This window comes from Pelodiscus sinensis, chromosome 7 (genome assembly GCF_049634645.1).
Source record: "Pelodiscus sinensis isolate JC-2024 chromosome 7, ASM4963464v1, whole genome shotgun sequence".
NCBI lineage: Eukaryota > Metazoa > Chordata > Testudines > Trionychidae > Pelodiscus > Pelodiscus sinensis.
The window spans coordinates 7283098-7297426 of record NC_134717.1 but is presented as its reverse complement, the minus strand read 5'-3'; the positions used below and the strand labels follow the sequence as shown (position 1 = coordinate 7297426).

Below are 14329 nucleotides of genomic sequence, written 5' to 3'. Positions count from 1 at the left end.
AAAACCCCTTGAACATAATGAATGTGCTTAAATATCAGAATGTGCAATTATTAAGTAAATCACAGCACCTGTAAAGCTGCCATTTGCATACCATTAATTCACGATGTTATGTGACACAAATTCACCATTCTCCTTATATTGTAGTCTGATTTATGTCAGAATTGGAAAAAATAAAAAACCATGGGCTCAAAATTATGTTGACAAGATGTACACACTCTCTGAGGCCTGCAATCTTTTTAAAGCAACTAAATTATGGGAAAGAGGGGTGGGAGAAAGCATCTTTAAAAATGAATAATACACTGCCTTCACGCATACACACTCTCCAGTTATTAATGTCAAGCATGATAAAGATACTAGAAAATCATTACCATTCATAGCCACTAACATCCATTAAATTTCAATCAATTCAACTTAACACAAGTGTACTTCAGTGGCCCTTACAGTTCCTTATAGCTGTGGCTCAAAAAGTCCTGTCTGACTTATTGCATTGTGCACCACACAAAGAGGCATTGCTAAGGATCACTCTGAAAAGAACCTATCTTAGTCTTTGGAACGGATGCTCTTTTAACACCACAGTAATCAACAGATCTTTCTTTTAAGAAAGGCTGGTAAAAGGGGGCTCTAATAGGACCCTACAGATCAATATAAAGGGAGAAAATAAACTAATTTTAGCTAAAGATACTTCTTGTCATGAAATAGAAAAAAAGGACCGGGTATTTAAAATGTTTCTTAGTTCATAGTAATAACTGCACCAAGTACTTAAAATCATTAGATTTAATATCGAATAAAGTTGGAATTGCTAGACAACTTTCAGATCACTCACTCACAATATAATTTTAACGTGCTGGCTCTATACACTGGAGGTAAGAACTAAAATTTTATTTAACTTTCAGCAAATGAGTATTCAAAATTATGATGATGACAAAGTACCAGGGTACAATGTTACAACTTAATATTGGGAACTTCTGCTCCGCCTCCCTCTCTCCTCCCAGTTATTTGTTCAGCTGAGTTGTTCATAGCTTTCTTGAAATGGAAATTATTCTGACAACACTAAAGGAATTGGAGTAATGGGTAATATACTGCAGCTCCCAACTGAATAGATCTTTGAATTCATACAGGTTTTAGTTAGTTGCACAGCAGTACGGTAAAGGCATGTTTCTCTGCAAAGGCTTTACTGGGTTCACATTGTACTACATGCAAAAAACAATCTTGGAACCTTAAATTCCACCTTTCATGGAGGAAAGGATTGGGTTTTTTTTATTTTTTCTAAGTAGGAACCTAGTGTTACTCAATGGAATTCACCCAGCAGGATAGAAAACCCTATGAATAGACCAGGTGGAAGTTTAAACCACAGGAGTGTATTCCTATAATGAATACAATCATTGAAGTGTATGACACACATGTACAATCACGGATATCTCGTAATTTATAATACAATTATGGTGTATCTAGAGACATTTGCCCTACGCCAACTCTTAACCAGTCCGTTAATGCAGAACTATGGTAATGGTCCAAAGAATACAACTTGCAGTAATACTACTGAAGTGTTATGGATCATTCTGCAAAACATTATAATTTTCCTCCCTTTAGGTTTTGCGCTTTAATATTTCTTTCAGACTAATAAAACCAGTGACAGTCTTTGGGAAATCAATGGAGAGCAAAGACATCTCTCTAACACATGTGCACCTCCATTTTCATTTATTGTCCTACATATACAAGCTGCAGAAACAAAATGAATGTAAAAAAAATGCTTGTTAAGACTCCCCTCTTCTCCCATGACAGGATCGAAAAAAGCCAAAGTTCAACAGATTCCACAAAGGTAAATTGCTGCATGCAAAATGTCAGCAAAACTTAATCACACTGGAAGCCACATTTAATTAGAGCTTTTTCATTGCAGCTGGGAGAAAAGAAGAGCTTTAGCTGTATCACCTGAGATGGTCTAGATACTGAAACTATTTATAAGTTAACAAGAACATTTGCATCACAAAGCACTCTAGGCCAAGACAGTGCGGTAGTAAAGCAGATGTGTAATGAACAAAGATCATGGAACCAAAACAATCAAGCTTGTAAACAACTACAAGTAATCTGCAATTATTTAAATTTTGGTTTAATTACCACAGACCAAACATGTTTCCTTCTAGCAAAAATAAATACTTTCCAAAATACATCCTTTATCATATTTAACTATACACGCAACACAGTCAAGAATCTGAAATTCCCAGCAGGTAGGAAGCAGGAGAGATGGACTCTCCCAGGAACAGGCTCCTTAAATTCATTAACATGTAAACTGGACCTTTAATAACTCCATTCATCTGAAGAAGTGGCTTGTGTCCAAGAAAGCTCATGATACCATCTACATGTTTTGTTAGTCTCTAAGGTGCTCCAAGACTATTTGTTGATTTTTAAGTTTTTCTAATTACAGACTAAGGGGGCTACCGCTCTGAATAACAAAAAAGAGACAGAGGGTGATCATAATTGGACGTACTGCTAGATCACATGTACTAAACTTTTACCTGGAACAGAGAATTACTAATACAGCCATTTCAACTGTATTTACTGTAAGTAGAGTTACACAATCACACACATGGGAGGCAAGGGGGTACAGGCTAAAGAAAAAAAATTCAATCGAGCGCTAATGAATAAAAAGTTCCTTTCATTTCACTGTTGTTTTTGGTTCATTAAATTTTCCACAGATTTGCAGAGAAGAAAACGTGATCAATAAACCTTGACAAAAGTGAACGTGTGAAAAAGGCAAGAGAAAGGCCCAGGAAGATAAAAGTGATATCCCGATCACAGATTTCAGAGGCAGATGAGCAGAGCTCTGGGCTGCTGAATAATCTGAATAGGCCATCATTTCTTTACAGCCTTTCACTTTCTTTTCCCTGACTGTTGGAACTCTTCATTCAATACAATAGTAAATGCACTAAAACTTTTTTTCTTATGCTAATGGTTGAAATCGGGTACTCACAGTTAAAACACACTTCCCACCAAGTTGTTTTCTTTTTAAAAAAAATTAACCTATTCAAGTTAAACCAAAATGTCAAAGATAGCTTAAAGCTTACTCTTGCAATTTCACAAAATGAAAGTTTTTCTCTCCTGCAGATACAGAAAGAAAAGTCTGAGTCAGGATAAAGCTGCTAAATTCCTTCCAAATGAGAAGACACACTTAAGAAGGTAGAAGAAATAAAACAACAATACATTCTGGAACCTAATCTTTTAATTTTATTCTTTCTGCATATGTATAGTCTACCCAAAGATAGCAGTCTCAAAAAAGGCCGAGAGTTTAAAAAAAAAAAAAAAAAGATTTTTATCATCAGCTTATTTAGTCATCTGAAGCCCATGTGTGTCAACAAGAATCTGGCTGATTACCAGCCAGCTTTGAATACTATGGCCCCTATTTTCAAAAAAAAATACCACTGTCCAGTTTGAGAACCTTGGGGTCCTTATTTTCAGTGGTGCTGAGCAACCAGAAATCCTACAGAAGCTCTTGCTGCATAGAACTTCTGAAAATCAGGTCCTAGGTGTTTCAAATGGAACACCCAAAATTAGTGGGCACAAAGAAATAGCAGCCTAAATAATTTTCCCCTCCTCCATCAAGCTATAGGCAAGGTATCCAATTTCTCATTCTACATATAATCGGCTATAGGATTGCTCAATGGATTTCGGAAAGGAACATACTAAGAGTCCTTGATCTAATGCTATGTGTCTGATATTACACACACTTTTACATATGTACCATATGTGAGTATTTCTGCTTCTCAACAACAGTGTCTTCTTCCTTCTACTGGAAATCATTCATGTTGATTGAGGGTATTGTATATCCCTCATAATTATTTAATATTCCTTGAAAAAACAACCAGGAGTCCTGTACAGGACTATGTAGCACTTTAAAGACTTAACAAGATGGTTTAAAGTGCTACATAGTCCTGTATTTTGTTTCAGCTACACCAGGGGTGTCCAAACTTTTTTCAAAGAGGGCCAGATTTGAGGAAGTGAACATGCGTGAGGGCCGACCATTTTGCCTGACATTCTTTGAACCATTAAAATTAAATGCAAATTAACTATTTTATGCAAAGTTTATTGCAAACGGCATACTTTTCATTTCGTCACATGGATGACAAATCTAAACAGGTGTTAAATCACTCTGCCTTTCATATCTGAAGGCCAGATGAAAAAAAAAATCCAGGAAGCTGAAATATATGTCAGGAACATTGTAAAGTACATTACATATTATTGGTAATAAAGGTTGTCTGTCAACTTTTAAGTTCAAAAAATATGAACGGGAACATAACACCAAGTATACATGTTGTGTCCAAATATATTTATAACTGATTTAGACCAACTGACTAACTGAGATTTTACAATGTATTCATCTCAATACATATGGATTCGTTGGGGGCCATAAAAGATAGATATTGCCAAATTACCTGTGGGGCCGTATTAAACCGGAACACGGGCCGCAATTGGCCCGCGGGCCGGACTTTGGACATGCCTGAGCTACACCATACTAACACGGCTACATTTCTATCAGGAGTCCTGTGGCACCTTAGAGACTAACAGACTTATTAGAGCCTCAGCTTCTCTCTTGCTAATTCTTTTTAGCTGGCACTGGGCATGTAGCAGAAGTAGCTGAAAGACACTGAAGGCTGGTCAACGTTTGCTACAAGTTGTCCAAATGTACAATGCTTTAAAATACACAGATACAGAAAGCAGATGGTGCAGTTTTCAGACAGTGCTTTGGAATCTTCTCTACCAGCATAACTGCTGTCTATTGAATGGGCTGTCTAAACTGTGAGTGGGAAGTGCAAATATCACATTTCTGTGAAGCCCTACAAGCAATGGTTTGGAGTGGCAACTAATTAGTTTGATGCTCTAGTCACATCCAGTGTTCCCAAGTAGCCTCTTTTAAAAACTCACTGGCTCAGAATCCTCAGCCAGACTCTTAAGTGGACTCTTTGTGGTAAAGCAATGGATAGGTGTTTGCTGCACAAATAAATATAGATTTTGGTGACTTTTTGTTTACTGATTCCACTGTCTGCACTAATCTGCACTTGGAAACTTCAACTTATGAACAGAGCACTTCTCAAGAGTACAAAAAGCACAGCATATTTGTGGATTTTTCAGATTGCAGTACAAACAACTGGCTTACAGTACACCACCAAAACAGGAAAGCAATCAACTAGATTTTTATTTTAAAGTTAGGAATTGAAATTATTGTGGCGTTACTTTGATGTGCTTCAAGGACCCAAAACAATAAATCAAATGTTGGAAAGCTGTTTTAAAAACACCAGTCTTTCTAAAACCCACATAAAAAATTAGGACCGGGAAAAAAATTAATCACCTTTAAATCGCTGAGCATATTCCAAATCTAATTCCAAAACTATCAGATAGTAATTCTTTCTGTATGAGCGACATTTGTATGGCACTGTAAGGAAAAGAACTGGTATAGGCTTAAGATAACTAAAATAAGGGCAACAACAAAACAATACCAGTCTTTTACCATAAAAGTTTAAAACCTCAGCCAAAAGTGTGTCATTTATATAAACAAACAACACTATCCTTTTTTTTAAATGGAAGGTGGCATTATGAAAATCTAAGTTATGCACTAGAGAGACAGGATCAAGTTATGTTATTTATACAAGTATAATTTGAAGTAACTTCAGCTCCAGTTTATTAGACAAAATTTGAACCCTATTCTCTTTTTTTCCTTCAATTAATGAGCTAATACAAACAATATTGGTCTATCTGTACACATCCCCTTTGACACACAGGGGAAAAAAAGACATTGAAAGCAAGTTGGAAACAATCTTCAAAATCTGTTTTTCTTTGAAGACCAGCAGTTGCATTTCTGGGCACTTCAAAGTCACATACTTAAGGCAATAACAACATTCAAGACCAAGTGAATCTTCCCTCACCTTTCTTTAAAGATCAGCTCTTTTACAAACACACAAGATGAGGCTGGATAGACAGGGAACTATAGATTTAATAGTTCAACTTTACTTGATCTTGCACTTTCTGGTATTCTGGCTAGGTCATTTGATCCAAGTTTCAAAAATCTAATGCACTAAAAAAAAACAAGCCCCTTTTGCATTTAATTCATGTTTTAAAAACTTGTCAAGATTTTTCATTACATGCAATATGCCATTTCTTAGTAAAATTAAAGTTTGACAGGTGTCAAAATGTTCTGCCAAAATGCAAATTACCACATCCATACCTCAGAAAAGCTGAGCCAAACTAATTCAACAAGGGCATATGCTATGTACAATAATTACCATGCATTTCAAATAGTTGGTTAGTATAAATGATAATTTATCAAGATTTCCTTTTCCAGGTAAATGTAGACGGAATTCTTTGGTATTCCCTGTTGCAGTTATACAAATTAGCTTTAGTAACGTTAAAAAATATCTTTTTTTTAAATGTAAGGTAGCTAAAACAAACACATCAAATTGGTAAGTCTTATAACAAATCAGTCTATTCCACATCTGTATATTTTGGATTTCACGGTTTATTTACTTTACTTTCTTGGCACTAGCTCCTCAGTGCATGCCAATACAATATTTGTTTAAATGCTATTTTATGCAGCATGCTAGTGAAACGTTTACTTTCAAATTCTAATACATCCCAGAGCCTCAATTGAAAAAAGTTTTACAACTGTCCCTTTTGTCTTTAACTGTTCGGACATAACTAGATATAAACATCATCATAGCCCAAAAAAACTGTTTATTTCAATATCTGAAAAGTTGGGGATGCACTTAATTCTAAAAAATAGAGAGAAATCTAACCAGATTAGTCATACACACAGTATACACAGAGAAAGAGAGAGAGAGAGAAAGAGGAGGTGGTAGTAATTCCAGAGATAAGACTGTAGTCAGTTATGTATAACTGATTACATATATGCGCCTACACACACTCATATACATAGATACACATGTACACACACACACACATATGCACAGAAATACACACATTTTAAAAATTACACTCTTACTAGCCCAGGGCTAGTATTTTCCTTTGGACCACTAACCATTTATTCCTCTTCCCCCCACCCCCATAAACAGTGGGATAACAGAAGTTTAGTACTTGTACTAGTTGCAATGTTAGAATGTGTGTGTCGTGTCCATACAGTACCAGACTCTCCATGGGATGGATGGAACAGCGCTCTGCCTTCCATACAAGAGTGTGGGAGAGAAACTTAGCCACACCACTTTCGGACTAACCCCACTTTCCAAGCGTGTGATCAAGCGGCATGTGCACCACTGGAAAATCCTCTAGCGGGGCGGGCGCTGTGCCCTGGCGGGACACACACCTCAGGCGCGGGGCGAGGGAAAGTTTCTATCTAGTCCTGCCTCGTGTTTATTTATTTATGAGGCAAACCAGCCGAATCTCCCTGGCTGGCCAAGCGAGGGTTTCCTCGGGAATGACAGCAACGACTTGGGGCAGAAAAGGCGGCTGGATCCACCGATCCCACGCCCCCCCCCTCCCCGATTGTTTGAAAGCCACTGAGTCCAGGGGGGACTCTGGGCTCTCTCGCCCCTTCCCAGGCTTGGCGCCCAGTTCTCCCGGCCGCTCCCCGCCCGCCACGCAGGGATCAAGTTGCAGCGGTGGATTTTTGGAATTCCTCAGCAAACATACGTGTTGAGAGATCGCTCCTGGGGAAGGGGGGGGGGGGGGGAGGGTGAAATCCAGCCGGGAACTCGCGGATCGCTACGCTTGGGCAGAAGTTGCCGGGAAGGGGCTGCCACTCCCGCCTGGCTCCGCTCTGCCTCCAGGGGCAGCCACCGGGCGGAGGCTACGGCTGGGCCCTGCCAGCAGCCCCCCCAAACCAGGGAGGGGCGCCCCAGAGCAAGAGGCGCGCAATGCTACGGCCAGGCAAGCACCGGGCTGCACCCCCTCCACCCCCAGCAGCTCAGGAGGCGGGAGGCGGGGGGGGACAGCAAAAGACCCCCCCCCCCAGTCGAGATAGGGCAGATCTGGAGATGAGGGGTCCGGCCAAAGGGGGGGGGGGAGATTCACCCCGCGCAACGCGCCCCCCAACCCAGCCTCGGCGCCCGGGGACCCCGCCGCCCCCCAACCCGCCCCCCGGCTGGCAAAGTGCAGCGCCTAACACCGGCGGCTCCCCCACCCCCGGGCTGGACCCCGCGGGAAACGTCCCCCTCCCCGTTCCCACCCCAAGCCCCCCGCGGGAAAAAGCATCCCAAAGAAAATCCACGTTACCCAAGGAGCGCGCCCGGGGAGTTCCCACGGTGCCCGCCGCCGCTCCGGAGCAGGGCCGCCCCGTCAGCCCCCCATCCTCACTTTGGGGGGGCGGGGGAGGGACTTGCCCGGCGTCCTGCCCTCGGGGGCCGTTTTCCCTTAAAAGCTGCTCCCGCCGCCGCTCCCGTCCCTTCTTCTTCCTCCGAGGAGCCGCATGGAAGGGGGGGGAAGAGTTTAAAAAAGTGGCGAGCGCCTCCGCTGCGGCTGGCGCGGGGCTGCTCTCCTGCCATCCATCATCCCCGCGCAGGACCCCGCCGCGCACCCGCGCTCAAGTTTGGGAGGGCGGCAGGGGGAGGAGAGAGGCGCTTTTGTCTTTCGAGCCCCGGCACAAGCGGAAAGTTAGGCAGAGGAGGGGGAGGGAAAACTTTTCTCTCCCCCTCGTTTCAATTGAATTGGGGTTTGTTAACTCGAATCAGATGATCTCCCTAGTCGGAATCCAACGCCGGATCTGTTTTCACTCTAATCCGCCTCCCTCCTCCTTCCCCCCCAGTGAATTGAACCATTTGCTGCTCCAGCTGGGCTGGGCCTGTCTCACATACACAGTGGAGCAGGCAACGGAGCCAGGATTCCCCGCAAGAAACCTGTCAGAGTCCCTCCCTATGGCAGGTTGCTTTCCTGGCCCCTCTGGCTTCGTGAATCGGTAGGCAGGAGTGCCAGGCATACCTGGTTTCAGCAGCTCCATGGCCACGCTGGGCAATCAGTTAGCTTAGCTGGCACACTGAATCCAGAGGGAAGTCTCTCTCTCTCGCTAATTGGTCGGGTTCCTTTAACCACATGGAAATAATCTAAAACAAAACAAAACAAAAAAAACCCTCCTCATTTCGCTGGCAAAATGTGGTTGGGATTGTCTGAAGTCACTTCTAAGTAACTTGGATTCACTGGGTAGGTGCAGTTAGACAGATGGCTAAGTGGACACTGGCTTTCCAGTAACTTTTATTTTTTTAACTTAGCGTGTTTGGAACTCAGTTAACAAGCCTAAAGTTTACACTACCTCTGAGACACCTAATTGAGCTGTAAAAACCACCCACTGGTATCTTCTGTGGGAACAAAATTGGAATACAGCTGGACTTAAGTCTAACATACATGGGGAAATATTGCAGCAACACAAATGTTATCTCAGAAATGCTCCAAGCTCTTGAAGGCTGTGTGTGGGTTCTCCCCTTCCCCCTGCCTTATGCAGCTCATTGCTTTTGTTTCAAATACAATAGCCAGCAAACACATTATTACCGCTCATCTAGATGGGATTGCCTGACCACAGCCCATTAAAATCAGTAGAAAGATGCTATCTAACTTTAATGGGTTTTGGATCAGGCCCTATAAAGCTTATTTAAAAAAAACAAACAATGAAGCATCCATTTTTGTGACACGTTTTTCATGGACACTATTTTACAAATCAATGATTACACAAGTTAAGGAAGTGGTGGAATAAGAGAGCTTTTCAAGTCCATATAGCAGATTCTCTGCTGTTCTGTTTTCATACTGTGGTACAGGTCTGCTCTTGATGTCCACAGAAAAACATCCCGCAGCTTTAGTGGAAATTGGAACAACCCCTAAGAGGAAGAGTCTCAGCAGCTGTGGGCTATCAGTGTACAATTTGCCCCTAAGTGTTTGCAAAGTAACAGCTCTTTCTGAAATCTGTATCTTTGGTAGGATAAGCATTCATTAAAGATTTTCCTAAGTTTTCTTACTAACCTTTCCTTCTAAGCATGTTGTTTCTTTTAATCCCCCTGGCTACGTCTACACTGGCAAGATTTTGCACAAATACTTTTAACGCAAGAGTTTTTGCGTTAGAGTATTTGTGCAAGAGAGCATCTACACTGGCATGTGCCTTTGCGCAAGAGATGTGCTTTTGCGCAAGAGCATCCATACCAGTGTAGATGCTCTCTAGCGCAAGAAAGCTCCAATGGCCATTTTAGCCATCAGGCTTTCTTGTGCAAGAAATTCATGTTGCCTGTCTACACTGGCCTCTTGTGCAAGAACAGTTGTGCAAGAGTGCTTATTCCTGAGCGGGAGCATCATAGTTCTTGCGCAAGTAGCACTGATTTCACACATTAGAACATCAGTGTTCTTGCACAAGAACTCCCCGCCAGTGTAGACAAGCAGCATGAAAAGCGGCCGCTTTTGCGCAAAATCATGCCAATGTAGACAGCCCCTGTGTTTTGTAAGTGAGACTCCAATGGAAGGGGAAAGAGGGGACAAAATAGCTTTTCTGTACATTGACCTCTTTCAAATGTATTAATAACAGTGAGAAATGCAGCTGTTTTAATTTACGATATCACTGATCTGCAGTAAGTTTGGTCTTTGTTTTGATTTTTTTGGGGTGCATGGTTTATTGCAAGTTTATAACTCCTCCACCTCTTCCCCCCACCAGCCAGATGCAGTATGGCATCACACGGAATCTGGTCCCAGCACTGGGACCAGAAGGTTTCCCAGCACTGTAAAGACTCCTACTCCACCCCCTTCTTTGCTACTAGTATGAGGCCAGGACCAGGGTAAAGAGGGCATTTCTGGCATGGCACGAAGCTGCACCAAGCCTCAGCTGCAGTTTCCGTGCCTAGGGCAGCTCTAATTTATCCCAGTGGATTAGCTCTGCACACAGCCTCTCCAGGTGCAGAAGAGTGCACTATTGAGCTTTAGGTCACCTTGGTAAACCCTCCTACCTTGTGTTGCATGCTGTTCAGCTAGACTGTGGATCTGCTTGCCAGTTTTAAGCACCTCTAAAAATCAGGCTGCTTATCTGGAACTTGATGCACTCGGGTTTGAAAGTTTTGGCCTTAACCTTTGGATGGCAGTAAAAGACTAAAAATAAAAGTACCAGAAGCAAAAATCTCAGGCTGAGTCAACTTATTTGTGCCCAGGTATCATAAATGTTATGTGATGGCAGTGCAGGAAGAAAGAAAGAAAGAGGTCTTTTTCTTTCACCATCACATTCATGAAGTCCCAATTATCTGACTGATTCTGAGCAATGGACAGTTCCTCACATCTGCCTTCAACTGGCGATGTCATTGAATGCTGTCCGGTTTATTTGTAGACGCCTGTGTGAATGCAAAATTTGTATCTGCACCCACATTTGTATCTACAAAACTGAGCCATAGATATTCTCGTTCACATCCACAGATGCTGAAACCCACAGACATAAAACGGACACCCACAAATCTGCACAGTCCTAGATATGAAATTGGTATCCACATTCACATCTGTATCTGCAAAACTAAGCCACAGATATCTGTGTTCATACCTACTGATGTGGATACAAAGTGGATATCTGCAGATTTGCAAGGTTCCATTTACTTGTACTTTGCATTAAAAGCCACTTGATTAAGACTGAATTTTGGTTTCCATAGGGGCAGAGTCAGTTATGGCAGGAACAAAGAATGCCTCTTCTCTCATTCCTCGTGGAATGAGGAGTAACAGTTAATCCGAACTAAGGACTTAGTTCGGATTAACTTTAAACTGACGCATGTAGCCGTGGGCAGTTCGTTCGGACTAAGAGGGATTTAAAAATGGCGGCCAGACGGGAACATGCAAATAAAGCCTGGGATATTTAAATTCCAGGCTTCATTTGCAACCCCGGTTCCCTGGTTTGCCTACCTAGCTCGAATTAATGAGCTAGTGTAGACATACCCTGAGACTCTACTGAGGTCAGGAAAGTTGCAGTAGACTGGATGTAGCCCCATGCCTATACAGCATCTCACCCCCTCATGATGCTTAAATTAACAACAAAGCACATGATAGCCAAAAGGTGGGGATTTTTTGGCATAAAACACAAAAGTTGTTTTTTTTTATTTAAAAAATAGAAACTCTGTTACACAAAGGAACGTCAGTAGCTGTAAGTAAACACCATTTATAGTACCACTGCTTAGCCTGCTGACCATTATTGTCCCATTGTTTCCTTGTCATCCCCCTGTCTGTTTCCACCTGTTGTCTCTTGCCTTTCTGTGAGCTTTGTGTGCTTTCTGGGGCAGGAGCCATCTTTCTGTGAGCTTTGTGTGCTTTCTGGGGCAGGAGCCATCTTTGTGTGTGCCACAGCTTGTGTAACCCTTTACAGGTTCCCTCACTATTCCCCAGCAAGTGCAGACATATCAGTGAGCAGAGAATGTCATTTCAACACGGGCTTCCTTCAGACACTCTTTTGTCATGTCTTTGAAGGCTCTGTTTTTGCCATTTCCTTCAACTACAACACTCACAGTTCAGGGAAGTGATCAGGAGCGGCCCTAAACTAGCTGCCAGCAACTGGCGCCCTAGGCAAACCATGCAATCTGCACCCCCACCTCCAAACCCGTCAACGATATTGCGCCACTATTTGGCGCCCCATTTAACTTGGCGCCTTAGACAACCGCCTGGTTCGCCTATATGGACAGGCCACTCCTGGAAGTGATAGTATCTATGCAGTATTCTGTTGGTACCTGGTATCTACCCTACATCATCTTAAGAAGTGGGCTGTGCCCACAAAAGCTCATGATACCATCTACATGTTTTGTTAGTCTTTAAAGTGCTACCAGACCATTTGTTGTTTTTTAAGTTTATCCTGTACAGACTAATTCGACTACCCCTCTGAAGGAGACAGTGTTTGTATTCAGGTAAGAACTGAGCTAGAAGCGTAGTACCCCAATTCAGCAAAGCATGTAAGTGCGTACTTAAATGCTTTGCTTAATCAAGGTCTTAGTTGGGTTAGAATAAGACAGTGTTAGACTCAAGCTGTTCTTCTGAGAACTGTACTAGAAAATAGGCCATTTTCCAGTTTGGCTGTGACCCAGACCCAAAGTTGTATGGACAGATTCTGATCTAGGAATCTGAATTCAAAGCTCCCTTTCCCAAATGTAAAAGTCTTAAGATTAGACATTCTGATTTGGGTCTCTCTCTCTACCATACTCACTATATTTCCACCTTAGATGTATGAAAATTGCACATTCTAGCTACACATATCGAGAGAAATACCCAGCATATTAGAAATAAGGGCAGAATGCATTGATGTAAGTGGGCATGCAAAGTTAAATTATTTATGAACAATTTTTTGGATGCTCATCAGCAGGTTCTCATAATCAGGAAATCCATCGCTCTAATTACGTCCTCTTGAGTTAGTGATCAGACTTGGGAGAATTACTTGTCTACCTGGGAAGTGTTTGGGTATGGGAAAGGAGCAACATACCAATGGAGTGTCCATATTTCAAATTGCTAGCACTCCTCTCGACTCTTCGCTCTTCCAAAGTAAATGTTTTTAAAAGAACCTCTCAAGACATTTGGTGGAGTGGGACAAAGGGTGTCTGTGTGAGAGATATGCAAAAGAGTACATGTGGGAGGTAAATGATAAACCAGTGTATAAGGCAACACCAGGCAATCAGCAGATGGACAAGGCAGCTGGAGCAAACCCCAGTGTTCAAATATGAAATTAATTAGACCTGTTGGAATTTGGCATCTATTTTTACATTCCACTAGGCAATAAACTTTGCACTAACCTCAGAGATCAGAGAGAAACCTTGTATCTTGTAGAATACAGAAGCCTTGATCCATTCCTAGCTCACCATCTTTGGGACTAAGCCATTTATAATTTACAATATTGTGACCTAAAATTAAACTCTTTAAATATTTAAACATCATCAAGGGTGGCCAGTAGCAGTAATAAAACTTATCATTGATTTTCAAAACACTTTACATTTTAATCCTGAAATACTCCTTTGAAGTAGGTGAATACAGATGGGGAAACTGAGGTACTAAGAGATAATGTACTTTGCCCAAGACAATATAATGAATCACTCATTGAGCTAGAACTTTAACTCAGGAGCTCATGCTGCCTCAACAAGTGTACTTCACATACAAATGACTCTTTTCCTTTCTCTTAGCCCTGTCTCTAACGGGGTATTGAATCTTTTCTTTGCACTTTTGTCTTTGCTTCAAAGAGCCAGCCCTTCTATGGACAGCCTTCTCTGCCAATTACAAAGAGGCGGTACTTTCTAGCATCATTTCCGCAAAGCAGGTAACTACTGGACTAACAGCATCCACAGCAGAATTTTTGAAGAGTGTAAATGAATAGACTTATGAGAACAGGAACAAGTCTCGTCACCACATCAGATAGTTC

General features: G+C 41.9%; 1 protein-coding gene across 5 annotated transcripts in view; it reads right to left on the bottom strand.

Moving 5' to 3' along the window:
• The window catches only part of GLI2 (GLI family zinc finger 2), a 278389-nt gene extending 269379 nt beyond the window's left edge, over positions 1-9010 (bottom strand). The window contains exon 1 of one of the 5 annotated variants that reach the window (XM_075933075.1): positions 8917-9010. The gene's annotated coding sequence lies outside the window, so the exon portion shown is untranslated. Of the gene's footprint in view, positions 1-7128; positions 7434-8214; positions 8522-8916 lie in introns of those variants that run through there. The other 4 variants (XM_075933077.1, XM_075933073.1, XM_075933074.1 and 1 more) reach the window with 4 other exon arrangements.
• Positions 9011-14329: the final 5319 nt, after the last annotated feature.